The following is a 7,878-nucleotide window of genomic DNA, read 5'->3' on the forward strand; positions in this document are numbered from 1 at the left end:
AACCTGAATGTAGTGACTTATTATTTAATGCTTAAAAAAAGCTCATCAATGTGCAAATGTCTTCTTTACAGGACTACCGTATTACTATCCACCTGAAGTCTTAACAGAACCTCGTTTCCACGCCATACCAGCAAATGTTTGGGCTCTAGGAGTGCTGTTGTACACTATGGTGCATGTATCTCATCCTTTTGCCAGTTGGAAAGAAATCAGACGAGCCAAAATTCCATTTCTGTACTACCACTTATCCAATAGTGAGTGAATGATAATGACAACAGTGATAACACGCACACACATAAAGCAAAGGCCCTGAACAGAGACAGTTAAAGATGAAGTATGTAAGATTTTTTATATATAGCTCAACGTATAGCGAGAGTTTGGGGCGTGGCTAATGTAGCAGGTGGAGCCATGGGAATAAAAATTTAGCTAAAGAAGGGTAAAGCCCAAATTCGCTGCATTTATACCTTAAACAGGTCATGAACATGTCAAAGTGAACAAAGCATTGTGATACAAAGCACGCTTCAATAATAATAATAATAATAATAATAATAATAGATTTTATTTATAATGCACTTTTCATTCCGAAGAATCTCAAAGTGCAACAAAGGGAAAAAATATCAAAAAAATTAATAACAAGTAAAAATATAGAATAATACAAACAATCAACCAACACAGAAAACTGACCAGAAACAGAGCTGATGATGAACAGAAAACAGACCTGATGATATATCATAGTCATGCTCCCGTTCAGAAGGATACATTTTAATAAAGACAAATGCAACAAAGCTAAAAGTATTCCTAATATGTTGACTCTTAAACAAGAGCTGTGTTTGTGATGTTGGGGAAGACGTATTGCACAAAAGAGGCCGTTGCAAGGTTTTTTGAAAATATTATTTATTTTTGTAATTCCGCCCTGTGCCACTAGTGTCACAGAAACTACATACTTCACTTTTAAAGTAAAGCTAAAGAACATTTTACAGTATAATAATCATGTTTTAGATGCTGTTTTCATAGATGCATGACTGACTCCTTATTAAAATTTGTACAGAATACAGGGATCTGATTAGCCAGTGCCTAGCCCGGGATCCAACTAAACGGCCGACGTTAGAGCAGATGTCACAACATAAATGGATGAGATGACCTGCTGTAGAGAAGTTCAGGAGATTCACTCGATCAGTGATTTCAGCAGGTGTGAGGAAGTGTAACAGACAGAGTAGGATTATTATCATTTGTCTTATTTCAAATTTGCATTCTTGTTATAGTCAAGTCACCTTCATTTATAAAGTGCTTTATACAATACAGATAATTTCAAAGCGACTTTACTGTAATAAACAGGAAAATATACAGTGTAATAAACTCTAAAAATCATTCATGAGTTGACTTGTTCATGTAATCTTTGTATTGAATAGGAAACAACATACTTGCTGTGGAGGAGGGCTTGAGCTCGCGACTTGAGCCGAAGCCTGATGTCCAACCCCAACCTGACTGGGAACTCAGAGCCTGTCCACGTCTGAGCAAGAACACGAGAGACTGCAAGACTGGGAAGAAGTCGTCAATCATCACAGCCACATTTGCTTTGATTTTAAACGTCAAGACAAGTCATCTTAATTTATATAGCGCCTTATATATGACCGATCTTTACTCACAGCAGCTGGAATATTTAAACTTGTTATTTTTGATGGCGGATTGTAATCCAGAACGGTCCAAACGACAATCATCAGTGACAACTGGAGATTCACCCGTAGTCAAACTTAAAAGATTCGTCTGAAACCTGCAGGACACGCTAATACACGCTAAATACATAGAGTCATGCAATACTGATGTTTTTAGCATGAACAATTTGAGAACAAAGTTTTGCGGGGGAAATTTTAATTTTTTGCCAGAAATTTAATGGAATTGTTTTTAGGTACTTCACCTTTAGATTCACGTTTTATAATTCGTGGAATTGTTAATTTGCAAAGCTTTAATTATTCATCATAGCCCCTAAGCTAACTGAGTAGCTACAATCAATTCATTCAGTTTATTGACACCCCTTCAGTCAAAAATATAGGCGTTTAATTCAGATGTATTTCTTTGATTCTGTTATTTGATTTAAAATAATTAATTGGAAAAGTGAAGTCAAACTTTCGAAGTATTATTTTATTCATGTAGTAAATTTTAATTTGATGTATGATTTTACTTTACTACTGTACAGTATTCTGAATGCTTCTACTTCTGTTAAACGTCATCAGTCGCTGCCCAATACTGTTCCATTTCAAAGTTTACATCTAGCCAAGAATAGTTTAAATCCCCGGATGTGTCCTTGATCCGCCCCTTTTATCGAGGATTTATCGAGAGGTGACTTTAGCTGACTTGAGACAGACAGGTATCCCAGAATGCATCTCGTGCCAAACAAGTGTCAATAGCAGATGAGAAACCCTAGCCTGACAAGCCAGACCCACATTAAGATGTTTGGTCTGGAAACTCACCATTGACAGCTCAATCCGAGGGGCGGGATAAATGGTTGTCTTTAAAACTCCCTCTGCACGCGATAGGATAGCGCTACAACCAACCAGAGCAACGAAGGTGAAGCAGAGCTAGTTGACAGATAAAACTTTCACCGTATCCGTTCGGCAAAACTCAGAACACATCTTCCCTTTTTAAGAATAACTTCAGTGCCGTTCTTTTCTCAGAGAAAAGCTTAACTCCAAGTCTTCCAGAGTCGCGGTCAAAGCTGATTCGAAAGACCGCCGTTCGCCAGTTTCTATGTTTACTAGAAGCACGCAAGCGCAACTCGGCCGTCATTATATTAAGCCCCGCCCATCGACTCTATACACGATGTGATTGGCCCGACCAGAGTTTGCCGTTTCAGCTCAGAAGTGAATTGAGAGTTGCTAGACGACACTCGTGGCAGATTAGATTTGCTGCTGCTAGGGTGCGTCTAGATTTCTAGGCTAGAGAAACCCAGCGTAATTAAAAAATACTACTGCTAATGTGTCACGAAATGTTCTAGTTTAAAGTTCAAACCTGTGGTTTATTCATAAAGAGATCGCCTATTTGAATTTGATCTGCCGTTTTTAGAGTTGTGAGATCCAGTCGATCATCAGGCGCTTAGCGCTCTTCAACTCCGCCGAGAGCAGCCTTTCCTCGGCTAGTTCTTCTGATGTTTGCCGCTGACTCTGATGTCTCTGTAGTGGTTAAACATGAGATATAATTTGTCTAACTGGCAAATCATTTTGGCTGAGCTAGGGCAAAGTGAAGTTTCATAACTTTGTATGTTTAGGCTTGTTGGCCAAGTGATGAGCAGTGCCTGGTTTACTCCAGACATGACGCTTGCCATTCAGGCCAAAGAGTTCAATCTTTGTTTCATTTTTTCAGACCAGAGTTTAGTTTCTCATGGTCTGAGAGTCCTTCAGGTGCCTTTTGGCAAACTCCAGGCTGGCTGTCATGTGCCTTTTACTGAGGAGTGGCTTCCTCCTGGCCACTTCACCATACAGGTCTAATTGGTGGAGCGCTGCAGATATGTTTGTTCTGGAAGTTTCTTCTCTCTCCACAGAGTTCTTGGTCACTTCCCTGATTAAAGGGTAAGTTCACCCAAAAAGGAAAATTCCCTCATTAATTACTTACCCAAATGTCGTTCAACACCCGTAAGACCTCTGCTCATCTTCAGGAACCCAAATTAAGATCTTTTTGTTGAAATCCGATGGCTCAGAAAGGCCTTCATTGACAGTAATGTTATTTCCTCTCTCAAGACCCATAAAAGGCAGTAAAGACGTCGTTACAAAGCCCATCTCACTACAGTGGCTCTACAGTAATTTTATTAAGTGACGAGAATAGTTTTTGTGATCAAAACAAAAAACAAAACAACGACTTGTATAGTGATGGGCTGATTTCAAAACAAAGTTTCGAACGTTATGAATCAGTGTATTGATTCAAGATTCGGATCACCAATGTCACGTGATTTCAGCAGTTTTATACGTGATCCGAATCCCATTTTTTCTTCAGTGTTTTGTTTTTGCATAAGTCCTTTTCGAGGAGTACAGGGGCCACCAGCAGGGGGTTGACCCCACCCCAAGGCTCAATATGCTCAATAATGTGGCCTCCAAAAAAATTTGTGATCCGGTGTCTTATTGGTTACATGGCAGTGGGGCAGACTAACCTGGCCAGCCTGGGTTTCTTGAATCAGGGCCCGTATCTATGAAACATCTTAGAATTACTTAGAAGTAAAACAATTCTTGGCTCAAAGCTGCCCTTAAAAGTTAGTTATCAAGCATCCCAATCATACTTTAAGTAAAGTGTAGGACTAAATCTTAAGTGTCAGTCTTAGAGTCGTCATAGCCATGAACCAATCACTGAATAGATGTCCTTATTTAAGAATATTCTCAGATAAATTCACATTGAATGGTGAAATTCCTAAGAGGAGTTTACATCCAACACACTTTTGACAATAAAGACTTTATTTCAACTTTAAAAAAAATATATAATCAGCCACCATGGATTCCAAAAGAAAACCCAACATTAACCAGCGCTGAAAAAGATGACACCTGCTCTGTCTAAACTATACTGTTTAATTAACTGTTTGTCGTCAAACATGTCGAACACATTCTCCCTCTCTTTTGCATACGTCTGTCTCCTCAGTCCCATCACAAGCCCCTACTGGCAACTCCTAACCACTTCAGAGACCTCTCGAGCTGTCTTAAATAACTGAGAGAGTAAGAGTGATTCTTAGCTTTAAGAAATTTGATAACTTGCTTTTATACTTAAGTTTGAAAGTAGGAATACATTTCATAAATTGCAACTATACAAAACTAGTAATTCGTCCTCATACATCCCGCCTCCTTCTTCCCTTCATTGAAGAAAAATCGCGTTCAACGTGCAGGCATGTGATGTGACGTTATAAATGTAATGATAGTTAGTAGACATAAATTGACGAATACATTTTTTTTATTATACAAACAATACAACCAGCAGAGATGTACAGAGATGGAGAGGAAACGGAGGAGAGGCACCTAATTTAATTTTTAAAAATGTTTTATAATTTAGGCTACTTATTATGAACAGGCGATTATAAAAAACAACAACAACAAAAGTATAGGCTACTAATAATAACAGTAGGTATGGTTTGAATGTATTTTATTATAAATATGTCTCTATATTGCAGCACTCCCTTAGTGTTTTCCTGGGCACCAACTCCCAATCATAGACTGTAAAAAAGTGCATATTAATCCTAAATAGTAGCTATGTGACATTAGTATTTTTCAATACTATTTAGAGCAGATTACACATTGAGATGCGTAGGGCTTATCCTTTTTACGGTTTATAGTGCTCCACTGCTAAATTTTTAGTTCACCGCTGCTCCTAATATGTATGTAATAACTCCGACTGGAGTTACCATAATTAACCTTCACGTCACTTTTTCTCTTTTTCCATCTCCAAACCTCCTTTATTGCAATTTGAAGAATTTTGTAAAATTCCATCTGTATTTGCTTTTTAAACTCCAAGAGATTTCAATTTAATATCTTGCAGACTAATTTATTGATAAATTATTGATCTTAAATTATACTGATGATAATAAATAATATAATATTTGGCTTGTTTTGGGCCCCTCCACACTAGGTATACTTCATACATGAGAAGAATGTGAAACGGATGTCAGAAAATCCCTTATAGCTTCACATGTTGTATTTGAAAGTACCCTTTACTCATATCAATGTTGTTGTGTTAATATTCATTGTCTATTATACACTACGGTATACGATAATACATTTCGGTTTCAGTGTGTGCAATATTAAGAATATTTTCACTGCTTCAAAAGTCATTAGAAAGCCCTTTCCGCTCAAGAAACTGAAGTCATATGCTTTATAGCAGTGCTTTTCAAAGTGGGGATGCTAGGGGGGCCATGGCAAGCTGGCATTAAAAGTATAGCAAAACAAAATAATTAAATTAAATAAATAATTAAAGTAAACCAAATTCAACCACATTAAACAAACTAAAAAGTTTAGGCTAAAAGGACCCATGTCTATTTGAAAGTTAAACTGTTTTGCAATATGAGGTCAATACAATACAGGACTGAAGCTGCTGTGCATTGTTCTAGTGCAATAGGCTGTTGAAATACAAGCATTTTTTTGTGAAAATGTACATTTTCGTTTTTTTTTTTTTTTTTTTACTGTATTTGCTTAATGTCATTGTATAAAAAGAAGTTTAAATAAATACAAATCTTATAGACATACATGATTTGTATAATTTTTATTTCTGTGGTAAGATGACTTGAAGTGACTCGAAACTAAAATGGTAGACTTGAGACTTGTTTGCTTTGACTTCTGACTCGACTCGGAACTCGAGGGCAAAGACTTGAGACTTACTTGTGACTTGCATAACAATGACTTTGTCCCACCTCTGCCACTACCTAAAACATGTCTCATCGCTGTTTCCGCAGATTTCCTCCCACAAGACCAACCATCTTTCTGCCGAGCAGTGGCGGATCTAGAAAATTTTACATGGGGGGGCAAAGGGTCTTGGCAGGGTGGCAGGTGTAGACGGTACATGGAAATCCCTATATGTGAATTGCTTTAACAAAACAAACACAAAACCACTTTTAAACTACAGTACTTATTGTTTAATCATGCCCTTACACAATACAAAGGTTTTTAATTCACAACAGTAATAAGCCCAGCATTCGAACAAAACATTATAATTAAAAACAGCAAAATTAAAATATAAAAAAGTACAAGAATTGTGGGAATTGAAGGTCTACTCTCTTCCTCTCGGTCATCTTCCTCCTCCTGATCCCTCTATCTGAATCTGGAGCCTCCTCTTCATCTCTCACTGATTCTTCTTTTTCCTCGTCTCCTTCACTTATTTCCTTGTGTCCTTCACTATTTCCTCTTCTCTGTCACTTATTTCCTTGTCTCCGTCTGTCTTCTCCTGCTCTGACCCTCCTGGTCTCTCCAGTTTACTGCCTTCTCCATCATTTCCCTCACCCTCTTCCTCCTGTGTACTTCTTAGGATTTTTTTTTTTTTAAGCAAAAAAGCTAGTAAAATTCTTACTTTTAGCCTTCCTTTTCATGGTTAGGCTCCAGCTACTTTCTTCGCCTGCAAAAGTCAATATGTGAAAACCTTTGATTATCCTAGTATTACATTACACTGTAGGGCCATGTAGCTAATAAGTAGCCTAAATAACAAATATAAAAACAGTAAGATTTATCACATGCACACACCAGTTATGTTTAGACAACTTAATCCTATTGTATTTATTTCCCCAGTTCTAAACTGGTTTCATTGCTGTGATGTCTGAGAGGAAATGAATTTAATAGGACTGCTTAGCTAAATCAAATGTAAAATAATAATAATAATTGCATCACAATAAGTGCATTGTGATTGTCATTAACATTTTAGTAACAACTGAATTTTATTAGGTTTAGTGACAACATGTTACAGTGTTTACATGGTACAATTTCTGGCAAGCTACGCTTTGTTATTTCAATTCAATTATATGATGGCACACAAGATGTACCTAATCTCAAGAAAAAACAACTCACTAGCTCAGCTGGCAGTGCTATTTAAGGTAAAAAATAACTCAAATTATTATTTTTTATTATAATAACTTTATTTAATGATATAAATACAAACATAATAAATATGTAATATGGTACACTACACATATTTAACCAAATACTCTAGCTCTAGCTATTATAATAATCTAATGGCTTTCCTGTGGTAAATGTTATGTGTAATTGTTCTCCAGTTGTTTTATTGACCCCTTTGTTAGATTGATTGGTCGATATATATGAGGAATATACATTTAGGTAAGTTGTAGGCTACTGTTTCTTTCAAAATTGTTCATTCGTGTTTACTAGCTAGTAAGTTAGAAATGATCGGTCCAAGTGCAGCTAGGTGTCACGT

Source organism: Pseudorasbora parva, chromosome 20, assembly GCF_024679245.1.
Source record: "Pseudorasbora parva isolate DD20220531a chromosome 20, ASM2467924v1, whole genome shotgun sequence".
Taxonomy (NCBI): domain Eukaryota; kingdom Metazoa; phylum Chordata; class Actinopteri; order Cypriniformes; family Gobionidae; genus Pseudorasbora; species Pseudorasbora parva.